This window comes from Sciurus carolinensis, chromosome 1, assembly GCF_902686445.1.
Source record: "Sciurus carolinensis chromosome 1, mSciCar1.2, whole genome shotgun sequence".
In the NCBI taxonomy this organism is placed as follows: Eukaryota; Metazoa; Chordata; class Mammalia; order Rodentia; family Sciuridae; genus Sciurus; species Sciurus carolinensis.
Window position 1 is genome coordinate 97,629,376 of NC_062213.1, and position 26,309 is coordinate 97,655,684.

The following is a 26,309-nucleotide window of genomic DNA, read 5'->3' on the forward strand; positions in this document are numbered from 1 at the left end:
AGAAATCAAAATTTTTTATTTTGGCCTTGTGACCTGATGCAGAAACATGGAATCATCAATATTTTCTTTCTTGCTATATGATGTATTTATATATTTAAACTAATTTTCTCTTTCTTCTTCCTCATTTATATAGGATATTCCAATGACAATGAACTTCATAATTTATTCCATCTATTATAGAGCATGGAGATGGATCACATCAGAACTAAAAGAGGAATAGATACCATCCAGAGATCCTGAATTTGGATATGAACATAATAACTGATAAACTGGTGTATGCCCTGGGAGAAGGCGTGAGAACATTGCCAAATATATGAAGTAAGGTTGCATCAGGTTGTTTGGGAGAATTTTTTTTTTCTTTTGGAAGTATAAATATAGGGAAAAAGAAGTAGGTTGATGTTGGACAACCAAAGGAATAGACTGTAGCGGGCAAAAATTCTTCCTTTCTTCCTTTCCTTCTTTCTCTTTTTATTTCTTCCTTCCTTCCTTTCTTCCAGAGGTGTTGGAATTTGAATTTCCTTCCTTTGTTTAGAAAATGTCCTATGTTAGGCATTTCCGTGGATGGAAAGAGTCCATCTCTCACTATAGAAACTGAAACACTAGATACTTGCTTTCCCAGACTCCTTCACTGCTGGGGAATAGAAGGCTACCTAAGTCCACTACCCACATGCATCTGCTTCCAACACTGCATTAAAAGTGAGTGACCCTGAAAAGGACAGAATGCAGAGAATCTACTGTATTGACAGGCAGGGTAGAGGACAACAACTCCAGGTTTCCAAGAGCACAGGAGCCAGGAAGTATCAACTAGTATCAGAGTCCAGCTATAGGACAGCACTGTCCCCAACAGACTGGCTTTGTAACATACCTTTGCTGCTGTCCTCACAGATGCCTGGCGTACTTTTTCCTGTACATTTTTCTCTCCAGAGATTCTGAGCCATTCAATACCCTGTCCATAAATTACTTTGCTGCTTCAATGTGCAATTAAATGTAGTTGGTTAATATTGTTATAAACTAAGGACTCTGCTTGATATAAGTGGATATTATCTCATTTCCTGGATGTGGAAATTGAGGCTTTAGAGAGGTTAAGTGACCTACAGACTAATTCACAGCTAGGGAGTGGCAGGATTGGGTTTGAATCCAGGCCAGTTTGTCTCCTTTGTCTATGATTTTTCCTTAGCATTCTCCAACATGTAGAACTAAAATGTTTTCCTCCACAAATGAAAACTGCTCAGATTGAAGATGCTGTTAAATTAATGTAGGAAAAAAGTCATGTACAATATTTTAGTGGAAGATTTAGGGGGAAAAAAATCATTTTTTCCAATGTTTCCCAAATTCTGCTTATCAGAATCAACCACTAAAGTGGAAAGCTTTGGAATGCAATTCTCCATCCTCTTCCAAACAAAATCTGCTTCCTCTCTATTCAGGAACATGCCAGGAAAAAAAATGTTCTAAGAAAGGACTAAGAAAAAGTTAAAGGACAGTATCATTTTTCCTCCTTCCATAAAGCAGAGACAATCTTTTGAATAATTAATCAACTAAATGGACAAAACTCTAGGGAAACAGTTCTTGTCTTCTCATTAAACAATTGTAGGAAGTGAACAAATTCCAGTTCGACGAGGCCAGGCCTTTCACATGAACACAGGGTTGGCTAGATGTCTGTTTGCATTAGAGAAGTGATCATTGGACTGTTTGGGTCTTAAACACAACAAGCACCCAATAAACACCTATTGAATGAGTACATTTTTACCATTCCTATATTAAGCGTTCAAAACCTGGGTTCAATCCCCAGCACCACGAAAAAAACAAAAAAATTAAGCTAATGTTCAGTAAATGGAGGATTTGAAAATCAGAAATTATTTTACTCCTTTTATCAGGGTATAGTGTGGAAAGAATTCATTCATTTTGTTAATGCCCCAAATTCCATTCCCCTGATATTGTTAGTGCTGGATGAGCTAGAAGCAAATTAAGCATGACCAGCAGGGTCAGACTTTCTTTCTAAAGGATCTCTAGAAAAGCAGAGAATTCTATGGGAAAGGGATGAAAAGCTCTGACCCAGAAAGAAGGGTGTGTTTGGCCATTGCTTTCAAAGAATTTATGTACTCATAGAATTAGGCAAGCTATTTTCTTATTCCCTGAACTAATAATAAAGGCCTATAATTCTCAGTGTCTGGGATTCCATTCCATGTGCCCCAGGAAACCATTTATATTAGACAAATATTTTCATCTCCTCCAGGACCAGTATTCAGAAGACAAACCTATGATCCTACCTACTCAGCACCACAAGCATCAAATTCAGTTTCTTTTTTTTATGTTAAATCTAATTTATTCATTTTTAACTATAAAAACCAAGATATCACACAAGTGTAGTTAACAGTATTAGCCATCTCTTCCCTGCTGAAGAAAAATCCTAGATGCAATGGATATTACACTTCAAATATTTTATAGAAACCAACACTATATTAATTTCCTGACCACCTAGAAAAACTTGTGGTTTAGTAATTCTAAAGACACCTCTACTCTCCTCTGTTTACCCAATTTAAATTGAACTTTTTCTTAAAGGTTTAAGACACATGAACTAAAAGGTATTTGGATCCATTCTTTTTCTTAAATTTTTCCAGGACAGACCCACCCAATCCAGTCAATCCCATCTGGGCAGTCCTTCATATCTTCCCCCTCACCAGGTGTATGCATGGACAGCAGATAAGAGGGACTCCCTGGACAGTAACAAGATCTTCAATGTTGGAACCCTGGTAGTTCTGTCTTGCTCATACCCAATGTCATGGCTGGCAAGTAGAGGAGAGTGTTGGAGACAAACTTGAACTCCTCAGGTGTTAACCCTAAGACTTCATGCTGTCATCTTGACCTGGCTGGGAAGTCTATGCAGATGCTCCTATGTGCCCTGGATTATAGATTGCCGTTTTCAAGTTCTGTGGTCTAACTTGCAGGATCTTCTGTGCTTTTTTGCATCTCTCTTCTTATAAAGAGTCTGATGGACTCAGTGGTAGAATGCATGACCAATGTGTACGAGACCCTAGGTTTAATATTCAGAACCTTGTGGGTCTCTGTTAGGGACATAACAACACTGCAGACATGGTTTTTACTGGTTTCACCAATGTGAGTTTCTTCAGAGGGGCTTCAGCACATGCACAAATTGTCCTTTCTGTCAGTTTGACTTGGGTCATTGCTGTGGGTCTATAGGAATCCAGAAAGACCAGGTTTTTGTAGTTCTTGAACATCACATCTGTATATAAATTCGCTGCGAGAGTTCAGGCATTCCCATTCCTCTTGAGAGAAATCAATGGCCACATCTCTGAATGTTAATGTTTCCATTTCCTAGTTTTCAAAGTGGTCATGTGGGTTCTCTCTATGGTTTGTTCAGCACCTGTCTAGCACAGAAACCTGGGGCTCCTGAGGATAGGAGAAGAGGCCTAGGAACTAATCAGATGAATCCAAATTCTGTTTATCTTTTATTTATTTATTTTTACTATTCTGAAGATCAGACCCAGAGCCTCCCACGTGCTAGGCAAGTGCTCAGTCACTGAGCTACATCCCCAGCCCTGCTTCTTATATTTAAAAAAAAAAAAATCTTTACCTGGAGGCATAGGGTAGGCAGAATGATACTTACCTCCCCCTAAAATGCCCTCATTCTAATAAGAACCTGTGACTGTTATCTTACATGTCAAGAGACTCTGCAGATGTGATTAATGGCCAATGCTCATAAGACAGGGAGATGATCCTGGATTATCTTGGTAGGCCCAGTTTTATCAGTGTTAGCCAGATTTCCAACAATGTGATAAAATATCTGAGAAAAACAAAAAAGGAAATATTTATTTGGGCTCATGGTTTCAGAGGTTTCCATCCATGATGGACTGGTTCCATTGCTTTGGGCCTGAGGTGAGGGAAAACATCATGGTACAAGGGCATGGCAGAGGAAAGATGTTCACCTCATTGTCAGCTAGGAAACAGGGGGTGGGGGAGTACGCTGAAGACAAGATACAGTCACCAAGTTCATGTGCCCAGGGACCTACTCCCTTCTACTAGGTCCCATCTTCTACAGTTTCTACGACCTCCCAATAGTCCATTGAGCTATGAATCCATCAATGGATTAATTCATTGATGAGATCAGAGCTCCCTGATCCAATCACATTCCAAAAGTCTCACCTCTGAAGGTGGCTACGTTGGGGGACTAAGTCTTTAATACATGAGCCTTTGGAGGACATTCCATATCTAACCATAAATATCACATTAATCCTCAGAAGCAGAGAAAATTTCCTGGCTACATTACAAAGATAAAAGGGAAGAAGGAGAGATGTGAAGGGTGAGAGGGACCAAATGACAGTTGCTGTCTTGGCCATGAGTCAAGAAATATGGATGGCCTCTAAAACAGCCCACACTTGACAGCCAGCAAGGAATCACAAGGATTATAGTTCTACCAGGTAAAGAACTAAATTCTGCTAAAAATGAAAATGGCACAGAAATAGATCCTTCCCTCAGAGACTCCAAAAGACCCTATGGACACCAGAATTTTATCCCAATGAGAATATGTCAGACTTCTGACCTATAGAATGGTAAAATAACCCATGTGTCACTTCATCTGCTAAGTTGTGATTATTTATTATGACAGCAATATAAAACTAATAGATATAAGCTTCCACCTGATAATTAAATTCTCTCCCTGTTCAAGTTCACTTTGGAAACAGGTATTAATTTTTAACTGATATCTACAAACATAAAAGCTGAACATACTAATGGGGTTCCATGTAATGTTTGATGCATGTCTACTTGTGTAATGTTTAAATCAGGTAAAACATATTGATCCCTTTAAACATTAATCTTTTCTTTGAAAACATTCAAAATCCTTTCTTCTAGCTTTTTGAAATGTGCAATTCAACAGTCATTTTAAAGTAGAACCTTTAAAATTAATTAAATACTCTTAAATTTTTTTTCCTGATACTGGGGATTGAATCCAGGGGCACTTTACCACTGAGTTACATCCCCAGTTCTTTTTATTTTTTATTTTGAGACAAGTTCTCATTAAATTGCTGAATCTGACCTCAATATTTTGATCCTCCCTTCTCAGCCTCCAAAGTCTAGTTTTACAGGAGTGTGCCACCTCGCCAAGCAAAATGACCTTCAATATTTTTAAACTAACTTTGTAGGAGAGCCAGGCATGATGGTACACTCCTATAATCCCAGCATCTTAGGAGGTTGAGGTAGGAGGATTGTAAGTTCAAAGCCAGCCTCAGCAACTTAGCAAGGTTCTAAGTAATTTAGTGAGACCCTATCTCAAAAAATAAATAGGGCTGAGGATGTGGTTCAGTGGTGCCCTGTGTTCAATCCCCAGTACCAAAATAAATAAATATATTAATATAAACTGACTTTGTAGATTTAATGTATTTTCTTTTTAATTTTTTTTCTGGCTATAAGACCTTCCATCTGGCTGTTAAGAAACTTTCATGTCATAATGCCAACTCATCACATCCTTCATACCTAATGGAATTATATTGCAAACTTTTACACTTTATTGCATGATCTGGATTGATTGAATTTTGTATTCTTTTCATCTTTTCCTAGCTTGGCGGGGCCATAACTCACAACTTTCTGAATAGCCCCTGATATAGTTTGAATCTGGAGCATACCCCAGAGGCTCATGTGTTAAAGGCTTGGCCCCCAATTCAGCAATATTCAGAGGTGGGACTTTTGGGAAGTGATTGTTGGATCATGAGAGCTCTGATTGCCTCAGTGGATTAATCCATTGATGGGTTCATAACTGAATGAACTGTTTGGAGGTGGGGCCTAGCTGGAGGATGTTGGTTACTGAGGATTATGCCCGGGAAGGTGTTACGGTTTAGACGTGGTATCTCCGAGAAACTCACGTGTGAGACAATGCAAGAAAGTTTGGAGGAGAAATGATTGGGTTATAGCCTTAACCTAATTAGATAATTAAGCCCTGATGGAATTAATTGAGTGGTAGCTGGAGGCAGATGGGTATGGCTAGAAGAAGTGGTTCATTGGGGGCATGGCTATGGGGTATATATTTTGTTTCTGGAGAGTGGAGTCTCTCTCTCTGCTTTCTGATCATTATGTGAGTTGCTTCCCTCCACCACACTATTCCACTATGATGTTCTGCCTCATCTTGAGCCCTGAGGAATGGAGTCAGCCTTTCATGGACTAAGACCTCTGAAACCATAAACCCTCAAATAAACCTTTCCTCCTCTACAATTTGCTGGTCAGATCTTTTAGTCACAACAGCAAAAAAGCTGACTAAAACAGAAGGGAATATCTTGCCCCTGGCCCTTTCCTTATTGTTTTTTGTTTCCTGACCACTGTGAGGTGAGCAACTTTCCTCCTCCATTCACTTATGCCATGATGGACTGCCTCTCTTTAAGCCTAAAAGTCACCAGGCCAAGCAATTATGAACTGAAGCCTCTGAAACTGTGAGCCAAAATAAATCTTTCTTCCTTTAAGTATTTTTTTCTCAGGTATTTTGTCACAGTGATGGAAAGCTGACTAATATGGCCCCCTCTAGTTCTTCTGGTTTTATTTGGCTTCACAAGCACCACACTCTGTGTTAATGACCCCCACTACATGCTAATGACATCCCACACCAATAACTCCTCCCTAGTTTCGGGCCCTCCCTTGGCCTATTCCAATATCCCTACATGGGCCAAAGACCAGTCATGGGACCTGACTTCTGCACTGTTGCTTTTGTCTTTTCTCTTCCCTGAATGTCCTCTCCTTCTTCACTACTCAGCTTTCAAGGGTCACATCAAGTCTCATTTTCCTTGACTGCATAGCCCAGGTGATTTCTCCCTCCTCACATGCATATCGCCCATTGCTGGTACTGTTCTTTAATGGTACCATGTGCATCACATTATTGTTAGCTTTTTTTTCTACTTTTTAAAAAATTTTCTCTCACCTAGATTATAAACTCCCAGTGGGCAAGTATTACCAGTCTTACCAGTTCTTTCATTTATTTACTTTTTCTAGTTGTAGATAGAACACAATATCTTTATTTTTTTTAATTATTTATGTGGTGCTGAGGATCAAACCCAGCGCTTCACAGGTGCTAGGCAAGTGCTGTACCACTGAGCCACAACTCCAGCCCTCTTGCTCCCTGTTAATGTTATCAGCTCCTATTGTTACCAGCTCAGTCTTAGCTTCTTTTGCCCAGTTTCAGATAGAAATCACAAAGAAGCAAGGAATCCAAAGATTCCTTGCTTTTGCTCGAGTATAAGAGAGGCAGCGGATGGGGAAGGGTCCTGGAAAGGCTCTCTAAGGAGTCTAGGAATAAGACTTAGCTAGACAAAAAGGGCAGGCTCGCGCAGGCGCAAAGTCAGCTGTTACACACAATCCCAGGCTTTCTTCACACCTAGCCAATTCTTTGCTTTTGGTACCAGGGTTTGTACCTGACACAGAGATCTGCTTACACACCATGGGTTCATCGGTGCTCCACTGGCAAAAGACTGTGCAGGCCCTCGCTACCGCCACCTGCAGAAGGTCATCTATCAATCAGTGTATGCCATTCTGCTTGTACAGGTTGCAGCAAACTTGGGAGAGGAGCCAACAGCTCCTGGTCATTGGTGAAAACATTTTCTGAAGACAGCTTAAGTCATGGGAGAGAATCTTGGTGGGGGAATTAGGGCCCTGTCTAGTCTGCCTCACAAGGGCCGTGTTTTACCGTGTTTATATTCCTGCTTGTGTCCTAGCAGGTTGCCTTTCTATGGTAACAGTTCAGCAAGACCTAATTAAATGATTGGGTGGTTAACTTTTATTAGCATGTCCTTTTCGAAAGGGCATGTCTAAATTCTGCTCCTGCCCAATATGCTATGGGTAGACAATGCGATTGAGCAATATGAATCCAAACTAACCATCTGAGGTTTATGACATATCCTACCAGAAGGCAGCATGCAACTCCAGCATTTGGCTTGCTTGATGCAGATTTGCTGACTTCAACCTGCTAGTAAATTCCAGAGGAGTCATTTCTAGTACATATTTTCCATCCTGAAATTACGTTGTCTACGACTGTTCAAATATTTCCAGTTGATAAATGTGCTTATTTGAAAACAAAATGCTGAATAATTTCTGCGTGCCTGGTTTATGAACAAGGAATGTATATGAAGAGACAGGGGAATGGAAAAAAAAGACCACAAAAAATAATCCTTCAACTAGGTTTAGTTGTGTCAAAACATTATAGGAAAATGGAACTTATTTTATCAGAAGTAAGTTTGCAGGGTTTTTGTTTGGTTTTGGTACTAGGGATTGAACCCAGGGATACTTAACCACTGAGGCACATCCCCAGCCTTTTGTGTATTTTATTTAGAGACAGGGTGTTGCTGAGTTGCTCAGAACCTCACTAAATTGCTGAGGATGGCTTTGAACTTACCATCTTCCTGCCTCAGCCTCCAAAACTGCTGGAATCGTAGGCATGCACCACCACACCCAGCCAAGTTTGCAGTTTCTTGATGCATGTGAAAGAGCAACATATTTATCTACAGCTCCCTCTACGCAGAAGAAGTATAAAGGAGAAAATGACCACATAACAAATGAACCAAGTAAGCAACAAAATCCTCAGATCTGACCGGGCACAGTGGCACATACCTGTAATCCAGGCAGTTTGGGAGGCTGAGGCAGGAGGATCATGAGTTCAAAGACAGCCTCAGCAATTTAGCGAGGCCCTAAGCAACTCAGAGAGACCCTGCCTCTAAATAAAATATTAAAAGGGCTGGAGATGTGGCTCGGTGGTTAAGTGCTCCTGTGTTTAATCCTCTGTACCAAAACAAACAAACAAAAAAAAAAAAAAACCTAGATCCAAGACGCCTCTGATTTACTGCAGGAACCCCAGCAAGCTCTCAATTCAACTCTTGGTCTGGCGGTTTTAATTGAAAGCAGTTGCACTTTCCCCACCCAGTGGTGAGTATGACTCATCAACTGTCCCCCAGGCCAAATGTTTTACAAAATACTCTGCATCACCATGGCAACAGCCCAGCACTGCCCTCAAATGGGTGTGGTCAACTAAGTACTACTGCTTCAGGGGTGTGGGGGTCGATTTGTGTGACTAGTTATAAATTTGAAACATTACTCATAGAAGAGGCTATTTGACACAGAAGAGCTCTCTCTCACCTAACAGTGCAAGAAGAAAAGAGAAAAGGGAGAGCCCAAATAACAGGATTAGTTCTCGGGAACAGTTACTCTTCAGTGCAGGTCTCTGAGGTGACTATAGTCACTGACAGCACTGAGATGATGGGAAATAAAGATGACAATTATTGAGGTCTTACTATGAGGCACCCTCAGTCCTCACAGCATCAATTATTATTATTCCTGTTATTATTACGGTTGAAGAAAGCGAGTGTCCCAGAGCTTTCAGTTATACACTTGGGGACGCCCCCTCCCCATCCCCACCCCCATGGCTTCATCAGATGACCTCAGGTTAAAGAACAGGAAGGTCCTCACAAGCTCCTGGGTTTATTTGCTTTTTTTTTTTTTTTTTTTTTTTTTGAGAACCATAGTTCAATTATATCAAGGCTTTGGAGACTATAAGAGGATGGGTTTCTAATTGGACAGTTTACTGCTGAGTCAATACAGAAGTCTGTGATGAGACCTGGCTACCAGATGGACGTGCCCTGCTCTCTGAGGCGTGGTGTCATCTCCCTTGTCTGGCCCCATCTAAATCCCTTCTCACACTTGGCAGCGTTCCCCTCTTTCACAGCCATAGGTGTGCCACTTTGGTGGGCATTTTAGCTATCTCTCCCCTCATCACAAAAGGCAGGGGACAAGTTCACTGGCTCTGCAAACAGCACAGAAGATATCCTGCAGGCAGGGGACCATTGAGGCTGGAAGGACAGCCTTGTTCCCGAAGAAATGTGTTCCCTTGCCATTGGCTGCTTGAATTGCAAGAATTCAGGAGGCCTATCAGCTCTAAGTTCAGAGCTGTTAATTGAGGCTCAAGATAAAAAGGATGCAATTTCTACATTAATCTAATGCATGGCTAAAAAAAAGATTTGAGTGAACCTAAATTCAAAAGCAAACCAAGTATTACATTACCCACTTTACGTTTTTGTTGTTGTTGTTGTTTGGTACTAGGGATTGAACCCAGGGGTGCTTAACCACTGAGTCACTTTTCCATTTTTTATTTTGAGACAGGGTCTTATTAGGCTGGCCTTCAACTTGCGATCCTCCTGCCTCAGCCTCTTGAACCACTGGAATTACAGGTATGTACCCTCCATGCCCAACACATTAACCAATTTTTTAGGCACTGAAGTGATTTAAGTATTCTGTCACTGTTGGCTAGCAGTTTTCCTTCTTTTAAGGAGAGAAGATTGATCTGTTTTATTTTTAAATTCTTTTTAAATAGCTTTATTGAGATACAATTCAAATATCATATAATTCATCCATTGAAAGGGTACAATCCAATGACTTTTAGTAGGTTCAGGGTTGTACAACCATCACCACAACCACTTTTAGAGCATTTTCATCACTAAAAGAAGAAATTCCATAACTATTAAGTCATTCCTAATTTTCTCCCCCTACCTGTCTTTTCCCCAGTACCAAACACTTATTTACTTTCTGACTTTGTATATTTGCCTATTCTCAAAATCTTCCCACCCATCTAACTATAATTACATATCCTTTGACAAACATCTCCCATCTCCTCCTCTGTCTTAGACACTCAAGCCTCTGGTAACCACCATTCTACTCTGTCATTTATGAAATCAGCTTTTTTAGATTCCACACACATGAGTGAGATCATGCAGTACTTGTCTTTCTATGCCTGACTTACTTCACTTAGCATAATGTCCTCCATGTTCATTCATTCATGTTACGAACAATAGAATTTTGTTCTTTTATGGCTGAATAGTATTTCTTTGTGTGTATGGACTCCTTTTGCTCCATTTATTCATCTATTGATGGCTAGTAATTCTCTTAGGTATAATTTGTCATTAAAGGTGACATGAAGTTCCTCTGGACTTATAGCAGCATGCCATAAGAGCCACAACTATGCTGTGTCTGTCACATACAAAAACCTTCGGGCCACAATAAGCAAGTGCACCTGGCCTACTCACCATGTTTGACCTGCCTCCGGGAGGTCAGCAAGATGGGGCTGCCAAAAACTCATCATGACAGTGCAGGCCGGCCCCACCTCTGCCATTTATAGCATAGTGACTGGGCAAGTTACTATTTCTCTCTCTCAGTTTCCTTACCTGTAAAAGGGGTGTAATAATAGATCCTACCTCATAGGTTATTGTGAGGATCAAAGAAACTAACCTATATCTAGTGTTTGTAACAGTTCCTGGCACATCCTGCCTCACACTTCAATTTTAGATTGAGAACTTGCCTTTCAGTTGAGTTTACTGAATTTCCACCTGAGATCTCCTCAGCCTGCCCTCTGAATTATGGTATACGGGGAATGTTGGTTTGTTTGCTAACTGGGACACCGCTATATAAAAATCACATTTATCTAATACATTACTATTTTACTCATGTTGGGTTTTTGTAAAGCATTTACAGTCAATGGGGCCTCACCAGAATGTTGGAGCTTTAACAGGGATAAGTCAAACACAATCGCTTTTTAGAAATAATTCTGATCACAGTCCCAACCAGGCACCTAGATCACGTTCAAGAAGGGGAGTCAGATGAATTTCAGACAAAAAATGCAGGAATGGCAAATTCTGTGGACTGAGACCCAAACCCGGTTTTATTATGATCATTATTATTTATTTATTTATTTATTTATTTATTTATTTATTTATACTGGGAATTGAACCCAGAGGCACTTATTCACTGAGCCACATCCCCAACCCTTTTTATTTTTTATTCTGAAACAGGGTCTTGCTAAGTTGCTTACGGCCTTGCCTTGCTAAATTGCTGAGGCTGGCTTTGAATTTGCAATTCCCCTGCCTCAGCCTCCCCGACTTGTTAAAACCTGTTTTTTAAATCCACACCTTCTTTCAGAGAGAAGGGTGCAGGCTGCCATCAACTGCCACAGTCCTTTGGGAATTCCTAAACAAGAGGAACCTAGAAGTCACAGTCTTGGGTAAGGGAGTAGAGCCTGGGCACTTATCAATGTGCAGCTTCATTTGCAATAAAAAACATTCTATTTTCCCTCTCTCTATTTTTGTTTGTTTGTTTGTTTGTTTGTTTGTTTGTTTTGTCATCACCAGGATTGAATTCAGGGGTGCTTTACCACTAAGCTACATCCCCACCCCTTTTTATATTTTTGTTTTGAGACAGGGTCTCATCAAATTGCTGGTGCTGTCCTTAAACTTGTGATCCTCCTGCTTCAGCCTCCCAAGTAACAAAAAACATTATTTTATTTAGACTGCATATTTACTTGAAGAGGTCTTTGTAAAAGGAGAGCCGAGTCTCCCATACTTGGTTACTGCAGCTTCTCTTATTCCCGACTCAATGGCAGGAGTGTTCAGTTTTATCAAGGACTTACATTAATGCTTTAAAATTCTTTTGAGAATTTTATACATTCTCATTCATCACTTGTCCCAATAAGATTGGTAAAGCACCCTGTAGTGTTTTGACACAGACTTTAAAAAGAAGAGCCATGGGTGGGGCTGGGGCCATAGCTCAGTGGTAGCGTGCTTGCCTCACACATGTGAGGCACTGGGTTAGATCCTCAGCACCACATAAAATTAAATAAATAAAGATATTGTGTTCACACAACTAAAAAATATTAAAATAAAAGAAGAAGAGCCACAGAAATGTTATCTAACCAGAGTCTTTTCCTGGATCAAGAACTTCCTTTTGAATTTCCAGCCAAATACCTCAATATGGCAGCCATACAAATTCACTCATCTATTAGCTTGAAAGGTTTTTCTAATAAATGTGCCAAAAGTTACAAAAACTGATCAGATTACTGACGCTTAAGTTCAGTTACAGAAATTCTGGGTGATGTAGTCAGTAATTTTCTGTTACTGGGTTCTTGATTTCTCAGCTCCTGATGAGAAGGCCTGACACAGCTGGCTATTGCTGTTAGCATGTGCAGGTCTTGTGGAAGGTGTTCCATGTGCCACAGGGCAGCAGCTAACTCACATGCCTCTGAGCTGGCAAGTTCCAAGTACTTGAACAGAGTTCTTGGGGACAACCTCTACTAAACTTCAGTCTATTGCTGACATGTAGGAAAGAGGGCAGGGGATTTTCAAAGCTTCCCATTCTTTTGAAAGAAGCCAGAAATTCAGGTTGGTAAATGAAATCCAATTTTTAAGACTAACAAATTACTAAAATGTTTTTAAAGGACTGCATGAAGGACAAAATATGCAGAGGACACTAATTCACATTTTTAGATGCTATAGTTCCCTGGCACACTGACTTCAGAACTAGACAGGCTAGGTGACTGAAGCACTCAAGATATTGAGCACTTGCTCTGTGTCATTACCTGCCGTGGTGCCCACTGTCCTGGATGCTGTACACTCAGTCCCTCCTTTCATCCCACACAGCATCACTGTGAATTAAGGACAAATATGATCTCCATGTACAGGTAAGAAAACTGAGTCTTAAAGAGTTTGAGTAGTTTATCCAAGGTCACATAGCAAGTACACAGCAGAGATCTGTCCTGGGGCAGCCCCATACTCTGGGGTGGGGGACATTTGCTGGCTTCTCCAGTCCTAACATCCTGGGATTCCTCTGAGTCCACTCTCATGGTTTGAATGTCACTCCAAAATTCAGGTTGACATTTAATCCTCAAAACCATATGTTGATGGTATTTGGAGGCAGGGCCTTTGGGAGGTAATTAGGATTAGATAAGGTCATTAGGACAGAGCCCCATGATGGGACTGGTTGCTTTCCAAGAAGAAAATGAGGATGAGCTGACACAAACTTGCTCTGTCCCACTATGAGATAGCCTCTATCATGTAACGATGTAACAAGACAGCCCTCACCAGGTGCTGACACCATGATCTTGGACTTCCCAGCCTCCAAAACTGTATACCACATAGACTTTTACTTTTATAAGTTACCCAGTCTCAGCTATTTTGTTAGAGTAACCGAAAACACACTAAGACACCCACCTCTCAGACTAGGGGTATTTCTGGACATAATGGTGCACACCTCTAATCCCAGTAACTCAGGAGGCAAAGACTCGAAGATCACAAATCCAAGGACAGCCTCAGCAAGTAAGGGAGACCCTGTCTCAAAACAAAAACGAAAATGAACCGGGGACATAGCCCAGGGGTAGAGCACCCCTGGATTTAATCCCCAGAACCACAAAAAGGAAAAAAAAAAATAGGAACACTAATGCATTCAAATTCATTGTGTCTTCCACTCAAAACATGAAATTTATTTAGTTCTCCTCTAGTGAAGGACAGTAGTGTTGGAGTTTTGCCAATAAATATCTAAAAATAGTAATTTTAAAAACCACTGTGAAGCAATTCCATGCCTCGGATTCAAACTCCTGACTTGCAAAATTTGATAAAAAGGGTATTGTGTGTGGATGCCAAACACAAGGGAAGAGCCAGGGAAAGGTAAACCTAGAGAACTATTAGATTTTTGTTTCCCCATTGTAGTAGTGAGAACTAGAGGCTATAAAGGGGTTGAGGAAATCCCTACAGGCATTAGCCAGGGTCAATTTCAATAAAATTACTTAGAAGAGTGTATAGTTACCAAGCAACTGTAACCAAGTTACTACATCAGTCATGAAAATACAGTACACACACGCACACAGTCTTTCCAATGAATGGCCCCTGACTCATTTTCACTATCATTAACATAGTCATTCACAAATCTGTAGGAGCAATGATGTCATCATTTGTTCCAGTGAGCCAGAGAGGAAGAAATAGCATAAATGTGGTGGGGTGGTGGCCGGTTGGGAGATGGGCAGAGTGACTGGAAACAGGGTCAAATGAAATTGATCAGTTTCCCCACTCCCCAAAGAGTAGGGTGCAATGGTTACTCACACAGGTCCTGGGACCAAACTGCTTAGATTTGAATTCCAATTTCTTTACTTACTATATATGCTTTCTTGGATGAATTACTTAACTTTGAAAAGCTTCATTCTCCACCCCCCCCCATTTGAAAATTGGGGATAATAGACTCTACACTGTAGGGTTATTGTAAAGATTAAATGAGTTTAAACAGATTAAATGTTTAGAATAGTGTATGACATTTCATTAATATTCAAAAAATATCAAGTTTATTTTTCTCTTTTCTCCCACTGAAAATCCCAGGTAACGAAAACATGCTGACCTCATCAATCAGTGATTCTCAATAGGAATGATGTCACTCCAGGAAGAGTCTGGGAAATTTACAAGTGTGCTTTCTAAAGCTGTCGCAGTGATTTGTAGACACTGCCAGCATTTCATGGGTAAGGTTAGGGTCACATACTAGATGATCTGTGATCGTGTGTCAATGCAAGAGTGAATTGACCCATGTCCGTTATATATCCTCCTAGGCTTCATGTAAGCAAAAAACAAAAAAGGTAAAAGCACTATTAATCATTATCTGAACCTAGAGCCAAATTCCATTTTGCAAGTAAGCACAAAGTCTTTTTTTCTTCCCCCCAGTACCGGTGATTGAACCTAAGGTCTCCTTGTGTATGCTGGGCAATCACTCTGCTACTAAGTCATATCTCCATGCCTCAAAGTATTTTTATACAACCTGAATATTACTGAATTTTCTAGGAATGCAGCTATTGTGTAAATCAAGTACAGGTAAAATTAAACTTTGCATTGTTTGGAATGTTCCCAAAAGTTGTTCACACTAAAATTAGATGACTAACAACAGATTTGAGTCACCAGCACAACTCAGGGGAATCAGCCAGTATCTGTGGCTGCTGCCATCACAGTGGTTTGTGTGTACTTGTGAGATTCTTATTCTGTCATTGTCTTCTGAGGGATCAATGTTTGAGCAATTATATAGTGCATCTATAGCATTTAATTGTAAAATTATTTCCCTTTTGTTTTTCCATACATGACAGTCAGTTTTCTCAGTTATGCATGTGGATGTAACATTATCTATGAATTTTGTTTCAGGAGAGCAAAGGGAGAATTACAAAGCATTTGCTACAATGTGGGCATGGTGGTATTCCCCTGGAATTCCAGTAATTGGAGGATTGCAAGTTTGAGACCAGCCTCAGCAATTTGGCAAGGTGCTATGCAACCTAATGAGACAGTATCTCAAAATTTAAAATAAATAAATAAAAGGTCTAGAGATGTGGCTCATTGGTTAAGCATCCCTGGGGCCAAGTCCCACCAGTACCAAAAAAAAAAAAAAAAAAAGTATTCTCTGTGATAGGGGATGTTTGACTCTAAGTGATGGAAGCACAGAGGTCACATTTAAAATGGAATTCATTAACTGCCAGAGTGTGAAAACAGCTAAATTCTTTAATTATAATTAGTTATAACTATAACAGATTTTAAAGTCAAACTACATTGGCATTTGAAGTGATAGGTAGAATAACGCATCCCTTCAAAGATGTCCACATCTTAAATCCCAGAACCTACAAATAAAATATGTTGGGCTGGGGAGATAGCACAGCTGGTAGAGTGCTTACCTCGTAAGCACAAGGCCCTGAGTTCGATCCCCAGTACCGTAAAAAAAAAAAAAAATATGTTAACTTGGGGCTGGGGATGTGACTCAGTGGTAGAGTGCTTGCCTAGCACCTGTGAGGCGCTGGGATTGTCCTCAGCACCACATAAAACAATAAATGAAAATAATAAACTTGAAAAAATAAGAATAAACATGTTAACTTACATGGCAAAATGAAATTAAGGATGCAAATGGAATTAAGGTTGCTAACCATATGACCTTATAGCAGGAACTACCCAAGTGCACCCAATATAGTCACAAGAGTTCCTGAAAGTGGAAGAGGAAGAAAGAGAGGGAGGCAGAGGAAGATATAATTATGAAAGTAAGGCATACAGAGATGCAATAATGTGTTTTTGAAGATGAATAAAGAGAGCCACCATCTCTCAAAGATGAGAGATGAGAGACCACCCAAAAATGGTCTCTTTGGGTGATCTCTCAAAGCTGGTAAGGGCACAGAAACAAATTCTCCTATGGAACTTCCAGAAAGGAACACAGCTCTGCTGAGTGTAAGCCACTGAAACCCAGTCTGGACATCTAATCTACAAAACGTTAACATAATAATACATTTCTGTTGTTTAAACTGCTAGATTTGTAGTCATTTATTATAGCAACAATGGAGAGTCAATATACCTGAAAATATATACTCTGTATGAAATATTCTTAAATTTAAAAAATTCTATCTCCCCACAGTCAGCGTCCTGACCTGGAGTGGGACCCTAGTTTCACTAGCATGGGACCCTATTTAAAACAGGTGGACCCACACCCATCATGGGAGTCCAGTGTATACCAGGGCTCACTCTTGGGGCTCTACATTCTATAAGTTTTGACCAATCTTTATATGTTTGTTTTCAAGATGAAAAACATAAAACATGCAAAGAGCCTAGAACAATACATGCATAGATTTACAACTCCAAATACTATCTATTATCAGTTATTAATTAGAGCAAGATATTTTTAAAATTTAAAAAACACGCATACACACACATGGGCTGGGGCGGTAGCTCAGTTCGTAGAGTGCTTGCCGTGCAAGCACAAGGCCCTGGGTTCAATCCGCATCACCACAAAAAGAAAAACAAACAAAAAATGCAGAATTCAGAGACATACACACTGAAGCTGGGTTTCAGCAGACAGGTAGGTGAAAAGTAGAACTGGTGCTTCAGGAACTCAAAGTGGGCAACCAGACTAGTGGCAAAGGCTCAGGAGTCCTGGGCCCAGACCCAGCTTCACAACTGAATTGCTGTATGAAATTCTAAGAGTCAGTCTTCTCTCTGGGCCTCAAGTTTTCTCATTTGGATAACAAATATTTACAGAGCACCTACCCCTGACCAGGCTCAGGGCTGGGGCCTCTGATGTCAAGGAACAACATTGTCCTTTATCTCAAGGCAACTCCAGAAGACAGAGGGTTGACTAGCTGCTCTCTGGGGTCTCATTCAGCTTTAACAGGCTGTGAGTCCACGACTCAAAATAAAATGTAAAACTTACTACATGTGTGTGCACAGGGCCACATGACTTCATGAATTTTTTGAATTGCAGGAAAAAGTTTTGTGAAATTGAATCACTAAAAAAAAGTTTCTAAAAGAACAAAAGAAATCACAATCTCAGTTTATCTCAATCCAGAGCATCGGTGTTAAACTTTCCTTTTTCCCAAAAATAAGGTTTAAGTACTGTCATTACTTTTAATTTCATACCATTTTAATTTAGTGCTTCCCCTGTCCAGCCCCCAAATCAGTGGGTACCTACCAGCTTTCTCTTCTCTTGGTAATAATTACTTTATTTTACAATACCAGAGCAGTTGTTCTGTTACATTTAATTCACATGCATAAAGTTTGCTTTGTTTTGTTTGAGAAGGGACTTCACTGCATTGCCCAGGTTACCTCAAACTCCTGGGCTCAAGTGATCCTCCCACCTCAGCCTCCCAAATCTCTGGGACTATAGGTGTGCACCTGGCTTTAGAGATAATCTCAATGAGTTCGTTTTAAGACAAATTTGGAGTTCTTAAAAATGAGAGAGATATCTTTAAGGGTGAAAACAAGAAGAGTACATTTTAAAGAATAAAGAAACTAAATTAAAGCTGGGTGTGGTGGTGCATACCTGTAATGCCAGTGGCTTGGGAGTCTGAGACAGGAAGATCACAAGTTCAAGAACAGGCCTCAGCAATTTAGTGAGAACCTGTTTCAAAATAAAAATAAAAATGGGCTGGGAATGTGGCTTGGGGATTAAACACCCCTGGGTTCAATCACTGGTACCAAAAAAAAAAAAAAAAGGAGGAGGAGGAGGGAGAGAAGGAAGAAAGGAGGAGGAGGAAGAAGAAGAAGAAAAGAGAGAGAAAGAGAAAGAAAGAGAGAGAGAGAAAGAGAAAGAGAGAAAGAGAAAGAGAGAGAGAAAGAGAAAAAGAGAGAAAGAGAGAGATAGAGAGAGAGAAAGAGAGAAAGAAAGAGAGAAAGAAGCAAAACCCAATTATGATGAACAGGATTAGGAAAAAGCTTGAAAGACAATATCAAAACAAACAAAGATAATAATTATAAAGGGAAAAAATGTAGAAAAACAACAGGGAAGAAAGCTAGATAGGACTTCTTTCCATCTGGATGCTTCATTTGGTTTTGTTCCTGTCCAACACCCCAAACAGAACGATATGTCACTAAAGTGTCCTTTGGCCCCTTTCTGCACTGTGCTAAAGATGAATGAGTCACAAGGTTCAGTGGGCCTCTGGTGCCCCCTGCAGGTCCTCATGGCAACTATTTTTTTCTTTTTCGTTTGTGTTGGGGATTGAACCCAGGGAACCTCACACATGCTAGGAAAATACCACTGAGCTACATCCTCCTTCCCTCTTTCCTTCCTTTTTTCCTTTCTTCCTTCCTTTTTTTTAAAATGCAGCTTATCGCACCATGTTTGACAATCCATAAAAACAGGTCCAATGATAACAGCGGTGTAGGTTTCAACAGTTGTGTTTCTGGGAATGATATTGAGATTATACTTTGGCATTCCCAATGTATTTGAAACAAGAGATTTCACCATCATTTGTAAAAGACTGGTAGTGTAGTTTACTGTGATTTAGTTTAAAATGTATGAACCCTGACCAAGAGGCCTGGGTTTTAATTCCTGTTCTATAACTCACTGACTGTGTGATCTTGAAAAAGTTCATTAACCTCTCAGAGCCGTTTCCTCACCTTTAAAAACAGAGGTTTCCAAACAGACCTGTGAGAAGTAAACATCATATTATGGATATAAAGTGCCTCATTCAAATCTAGTTCCTGGTAGCTCCTCAGTAATTGGTAGCTGTGATGACCTCATTTCAAAAAGAAAGGTTGTTAGGAGCTCTACATTTCTGTGATACCAGAAGCCAAGGGAATGTAAATACTAGTCTTACAATAATCTCATGTCCTTTATTCTTCCCCACCCCCTTTGCCTATTGCACCGTGCAGAAGATGGTTGCAATTTCTATAGTTTCTTCTCAGAGTGAGAAATCCTGTGGGTGGAGGAGCCCATGCTTCCTGCAGTGGCCACCTCTGCCACACCCATTTGTCTGTCCCCACCCCCACCCCCCACCCACCCTCCGTGAGAAGCACTACCCTCACACCCCATTTTCCAAGAACACGCTCATGAGTGTTCAGAGTCCTTACAATACATAGTACTTCTTTTCTTGCAGTTCTTGAAATTTTGCACTGGGCTCACCCACACAATTTTCATGTGACAGATTGCTTTTTTTTTTTTAAGTCCCAGGTTTAAAAATAAAGATTCAAATAGAAACAAAATATTCAACAAACTGCTTTGAGAGTTTCTAAAGGCTTCCTGCCATATCCGTACTTATCTCCTAACAGACTAGTAACATTTTGTGTACAGGCACTGGTCCAAGGACCGTACTTTGAGTAGTGCTGAAAATTTTGTATAGTGCATCCCAGTCAGCAGAACCTGAGTTCAAAATCTGACTCCATAAGTTAACCTCTCTAAGCCCCAATTTACTCATTGGGTCAGATAAGTAGTTATCAGGGATTAGGCTTTTTATGAATGCTCAATGATAATGTACTAATCTCTCAGAAGTACTCATGTGTTAACTGAAACTGAATAATATAATTGGTACATTTTTATATTTAATGGGTTGTTTTCTCTGATCTCTACTCCATCATCTGCACTGGCAGCCCTAGTAGAAGGGAGAACTACAGGAGGCAGGGAAGGAGGCCAAATGTACCTCTTCACCCGGACATGTCTGTAATCAGAAACTTCCATGCCCCAGATGTTTGAAGGACTGCTGAAGCACTATAGCATCTTCTCAAAGTCTAAGTGATTAAAAAACCCAGGAATGGCTGGCATGAAAGGCAAGATCAAGGAGAACACTTTGTCCTTTGAATAATCATTATAGCTACCATTCATTGTGACATTATGCCAAGCATATGGGACTTTTGTCTTTACGACAATTCTGACAGATGAGTAATCTTAGAGATAAGAGACTAAGGTCTGGATATGTTAAGTTGATTGAATCAGAAAAGCTTAGCTAGTTCTAAAATGCTAGCCAGAAAATTTGGTCTTTAACACTGTTATTTATCACATCTAAACATACAACCCCTCCAACTCTGGTATCTAAATAAGTCTTTAAAGTGAGGTGAATGAAGCACAGTCAGACTATCAGATCTGGCAAAAGATGTAAAAGCTGTACAGTCTTAACTGCCAGCAAGTACTTAAACGAAAAAGCAACTACCATACCAGAAGAAGTAGTACCTATCGTGAATATGTCACTATTGGGACCAAAGAACCCACGTATCTGATATGAATCATAATTCTTCATATTAACAAAGTCTTGGAAATTGAAATTAAGAAAACTTAATGTGCTCACTTTGCCCAACATAATAAGGGTTTCTGCTCTCCAGGAGAAAAGTTCTAAGCTGTTCATGTGCAGTGATTCTGCCAATATGTATTTGACCTTTTTACCTCAAGAAAAAAAGGCTAAACAGGCTGGGGATATAACTCAGTTAGTAGAGGGCTTGCCAAAAGAAAAAATCCCCAGCACCACCAAAAGAAAAAAAAAAAAAAAAAAAAAGGGCTAAAAAAAAATCCACAAATGTAAAATTACCCCCTGGAAAACAGAGATGCTGATGGTTGGAGGAAAAAAAGCATGATCGAATCAAGGTTTTTTAAACTGGGAATTGTTCTTGTGTCTGTAAGGTAAAGAGATTTCTTCATATGTGATTTTAATAAAAGGAAATTTCATAGGTTTGAAACCAATATTCAAAATTATAAAACAAATAGAACTGTCTGCACATAAACACTGACTCAAAAATTTGCAACAGACTCAACATAAATTCTTTAATTGATTAATGTGGTTTGAAGGGGTAATAAATCTTTATGGCTAAAGCAAGAGTCTCGCTCCTTGTTGACCCCAAAACAGATATTTTGTTTCCCAGATAAGTAGGTGTTCCACTATAGAGAAATATTTTTGTATAGTTGGCTTCCGTCTTCTTGAACTTCACTCCAAGTTGAGCCAACTTCTCCTATGTCCTTAACACAAGTCCTAGGAGTAAAAACATCTCTCTGCCCCTTTTCCAGGGCAGGTACTCGGACAGCCCATGCTTTTTTTTTTTTTTTTTTTTTTTTTTTGGTGGTGCTGGGGATTGAACCCAGGGCCTTGTGCTTGCAAGGCAAGCACTCTACCAACTGAGCTATCTCCCCAGCCCCCATGCTTCTTAGTAAATCCCTGTTTTATAGTCCTGTGTCACCCATTTTGCCATTTTATTAAATGTGCTTCCTGATATGGTTGACTAGAACTAACATCCCATTTTCCTTCCAATGGACATCATCAATTCCTTCCAAAAAAGCAGGCACTCCTTGATTACACCAGAAAGGAACATGCGTTTCAGGTGGGAGATGGAGAAATGTATAGTTGTCTCAAGCTAGAAAGTTCCTACCTTTCCGTTGTGTAGTTCTTGCCAGTAGTTTAGGACCAGTTACTTCTGAATCCAATAGCATCAGGTATAATTATCAAATATCCCAGGAGGTTTTCGTATTTAAATTTTCACATGAGGGCTTGTAATCGAAAAACTTCACACTTCATAACTGGGATCACCAAGCCAGTAAAACAGAAAGTGTACCTAGCTTGACAATAAGCATCTGGTTCAAGGAGGAAGGAAAAGCATTTGTAGGACATTGGCCAGTGCCATCAGAAGGGGCTGCCTGAGTCCCATGGTCAATTCAGGGTCAAGGTCAGCCAAAGCAAGGTTAGCCAAGACCCAGAGCTCCCCTGTCCTCCATCCCCCAACGTGTCGTATTTCTTTTTTTTTTTTTTTTTTTTTTATTGTAAACAAATGGGATACATGTTGTTTCTCTGTACATGGCGTAAAGGCATACCATTTGTGTAATCATAAATTTACATAGGGTAATGTTGTTTGATTCATTCTGCCATTTTTTCCCTTCCCCCCCTCCCCTCCCACCCCTCCCCTCCATCTATATAGTCCTTCCTTCCTCCATTCCTGCCTCCCTCCCTAAACCCAACTCCAACCCCAACACTAACCCTTCCCACCCCCCATTATGTGTCATCATCCACTTATTAGCGATATCATTCTTCCTTTGGTTTTTTGAGATTGGCTTATCTCACTTAGCATGATATTCTCCAGTTTCCTCCATTTGCCTGCAAATGCCATAATTTTATCATTCTTTAAGGCTGAGTAATATTCCATTGTATATATATACCACATTTTCTTTATCCATTCATCAATTGAAGGACATCTAGGTTGGTTCCACAATCTGGCTATTGTGAACTGAGCAGCTATGAACATTGATGTGGCTGTATCTCTGTAATATGCTGATTTTAAGTCCTTTGGGTATAGGCCAAGGAACGTGTCGTATTTCTATACCTCGGAACCTGCTTCCTTTACCCTAATCCTGCTCAAGAAAGGGCACGGATGCTGCTCTTCAGCCACCCTTTATGTGTCTACTCTGATGTGTCTACTGGGCCAACTACCCAAACAACAGTTCAAAATCTATCTCCTCTGGTAGTTCTTGAGATTAGATGGCAAAAAGCACTGCTGCCCAGATTTCAAGGGGTGGTGGGATGGGCATTCCAAGGGGTGATTTCTGAGCTGGTTTGAATCACTAAAGATATTTCATTGTCTTCTGGGTACACTGAGTCCTTCCATGAAATGCAAGAACTGGACAGGGAGTTGGGAAACATTCTGCCCCTTGATTTACAAAAGAGGGAACATTCCCATAGACTCGTTTTATATATCTGTTGACTCTTATATCCACTTTGGAAACCAAATTACTTTAGAAGGTCCAGAAGACTAAGATTTGAAGTTCTAAACCCCTAATAAGACAGTACTCAACGAAGTTGCAAACTATTAGGTAATCAGATTGACAAAATCTTCTCATTTGTCTTACTGAAAATTAGCCTATAAATGTATTAGGAAATAATATTTATAATCTTCCTAATTACTCAAAAAAGGCTAACAATTGTCAAAAATTTTACCTACTGACCACATTCAGAAGATTCAGGATAAAAATAGATGGAAGAGTAGATAATTATCTAAATACATTTATGGGCAGGATTAAAGATGTCTTAGTCTCTGGAACCTGTGAAAGTTACCTCACAGTGACCAAAGGGATTTTGTAGATATGTTGATGTAAGAACCTTGAGGTAGGGAGACTATCCTGGATTATCTGAGTAGACCCAGAGTAATCACAAGAGTCCTCAAATGTGGAAGAAAAAGAGGAGAAATTATTACAGTAGCAGAGGCTGTTTGGGAGCCCCAGTCAAGGAATTCAGACACTCTCTAGAGGCAGGAAAACTTTCTCCCCAAGAGCCTTGCTGGCACCTAGATTTCTGCCCGTGACACCCTTTTTCAATGCCTGGTCTCGAGAACTATATTATAATATATTTGTGTTGCTTTAAGTCACTACATTTGTGGTAATTTGTTACAGCAGCTCTAGGAAACTAACACACACCCTTTTGGTTATTTTGAGTTAATGTGTAGTAGTCTTGTAAGAACTTATTAATCTGAATTCTCAACAAATCCTGGGATATTCCCTTTGTGTGTAGTTAACAGTACAACATAATTTCAAAAGAAATGGATGACAAAACTTTTTTAAAAGAAAATTGGTAGAGTTACACAGGCTAATTATAAGAATTAAAACCACACACTTTACTGTTCCACACAAAGACACAAAAAAAGGGGTGATAAAAGGCTATGGGAATCTGGTATTATTCCTAATGCATTTCTACATAAGCTGGCAAGCTATCAGAGTTGTCGGGAGACCATTGACCGTGTTAAAGTCCACTTCTCCTCATGTAAAATTACCAGCCTAAAAACCCAGACGTAAAATTTCTCAAAGCAATGCCTTGCAACTGAGAAAGATGTCTAATAAGCAAACATATATGATATTGTGTTGCTTCATATTATCTGTCAAAAATTTTAGGCAGGATTATTTGAAAATATATATATATATAAGTCAAAGTACATTTTTCTCTTAATTAGATTATCAGAAAGCTGTATACCTGTACTTTGTTATTTTGCCACCCCTGCTGGGTCTTCTCTGTACTCCTTGAATTTCTGTACCAATCTTTGGTGCCATCATCTTATACTGAAAGACTTCATGGAAGAGCCCTGTGGAACTTGTTTTTATTGCTTTTTTTGTTTTGCTAGCTTTTTGCAGTGTCATAAATTGAACCCAGAGCCTCGCATATGCCAGGCACATGCTGTACCACTGAGCTACATCTCCAGACCTTTTTTAAATTTTATTTTTAGATGGGGGTCTCACTAAATTGCACAGACTGTTCTCAAACGTAGGATTCTCCTATCCCAGCTTCCCAAGTAACTAGGATTACAGGTGTATGCCACCAAGTCTAGCCTGGTGAAGCTTTTTGTTGTTTCTATGTATAGTAAGGAAGTCACTGAAGATGTTATTCATTGCATAACATAGAATGTCCTCCAGGGAACATTTGTGTATATCCATATCCTAAACTTTCAGTGATGTATGAGAAATGATGAAATAAGCTACTTCTGAAAGAAAATAAGATAAGCTATTTCTAAACACGGAGTTGTTCTGTTTAACTCTTATAGAAACATATGACATTATACATCTGTCAAAAACTGTATAGAATTATACTATGCAAAGAATGAATTCTAATGTAAGTTGCAGACTTCAGTTAATGTATCACTACTGACTCACCAGTTATAACAAATATACTACAGTAATGCAAGATATTAATAATAGAAACCATTTGGGAAAGTATAGGTTGATGGTATTTCTCTTTGTTTTCTGCTCAACTGGAAACTAAAACTGCTCTAAAACTAAAGTTTATAAATTTAGAAAAAAGAAATACACATACAGCAAAGCACACATATCTATAATACAGGAGATCTAGAAAGAAGGGGTCAGTGTTGGCAGCAACATAGATAATTAATCTCTTGAATCCTCACACAAAAATGACAAGCAACTTGCTGTGTTCTGGATGTTTGTGACATCCCAAAATTCACATGTTGAAACATAACCCCCAAGGCCATGTTATAAGATGGAAACCTAGGGTGATTAGGTCTTGAGGTTTTGCCCACAGAAATGGGATTGTGCCCTTACAACAGAGACTCAAAGGAGCCTGTGTGTCCCTTCCACCATGGGAGGTCACATAGAAAGTGCCATCTATAAAGAACAAGCCTTCACCAGACACTGAAACTGTTGGCAACTTGTTCTTGAACTTCCCAACCTCCAGAACTATGATAGAAAACTTCTGTTGTTTATAAATGACCCAAACTAGGGACTGTTAGAGCAGCCCAAATGAACTAAGATACAGCTAGATA

At 39.7% G+C, this 26,309-nt stretch overlaps 1 pseudogene; it reads right to left on the reverse strand.

Annotated features, from left to right (window-relative positions):
- Positions 1–21,646: 21,646 nt before the first annotated feature.
- LOC124988668 (ceroid-lipofuscinosis neuronal protein 5-like) lies at positions 21,647–22,669 on the reverse strand (annotated as a pseudogene).
- Positions 22,670–26,309: the final 3,640 nt, after the last annotated feature.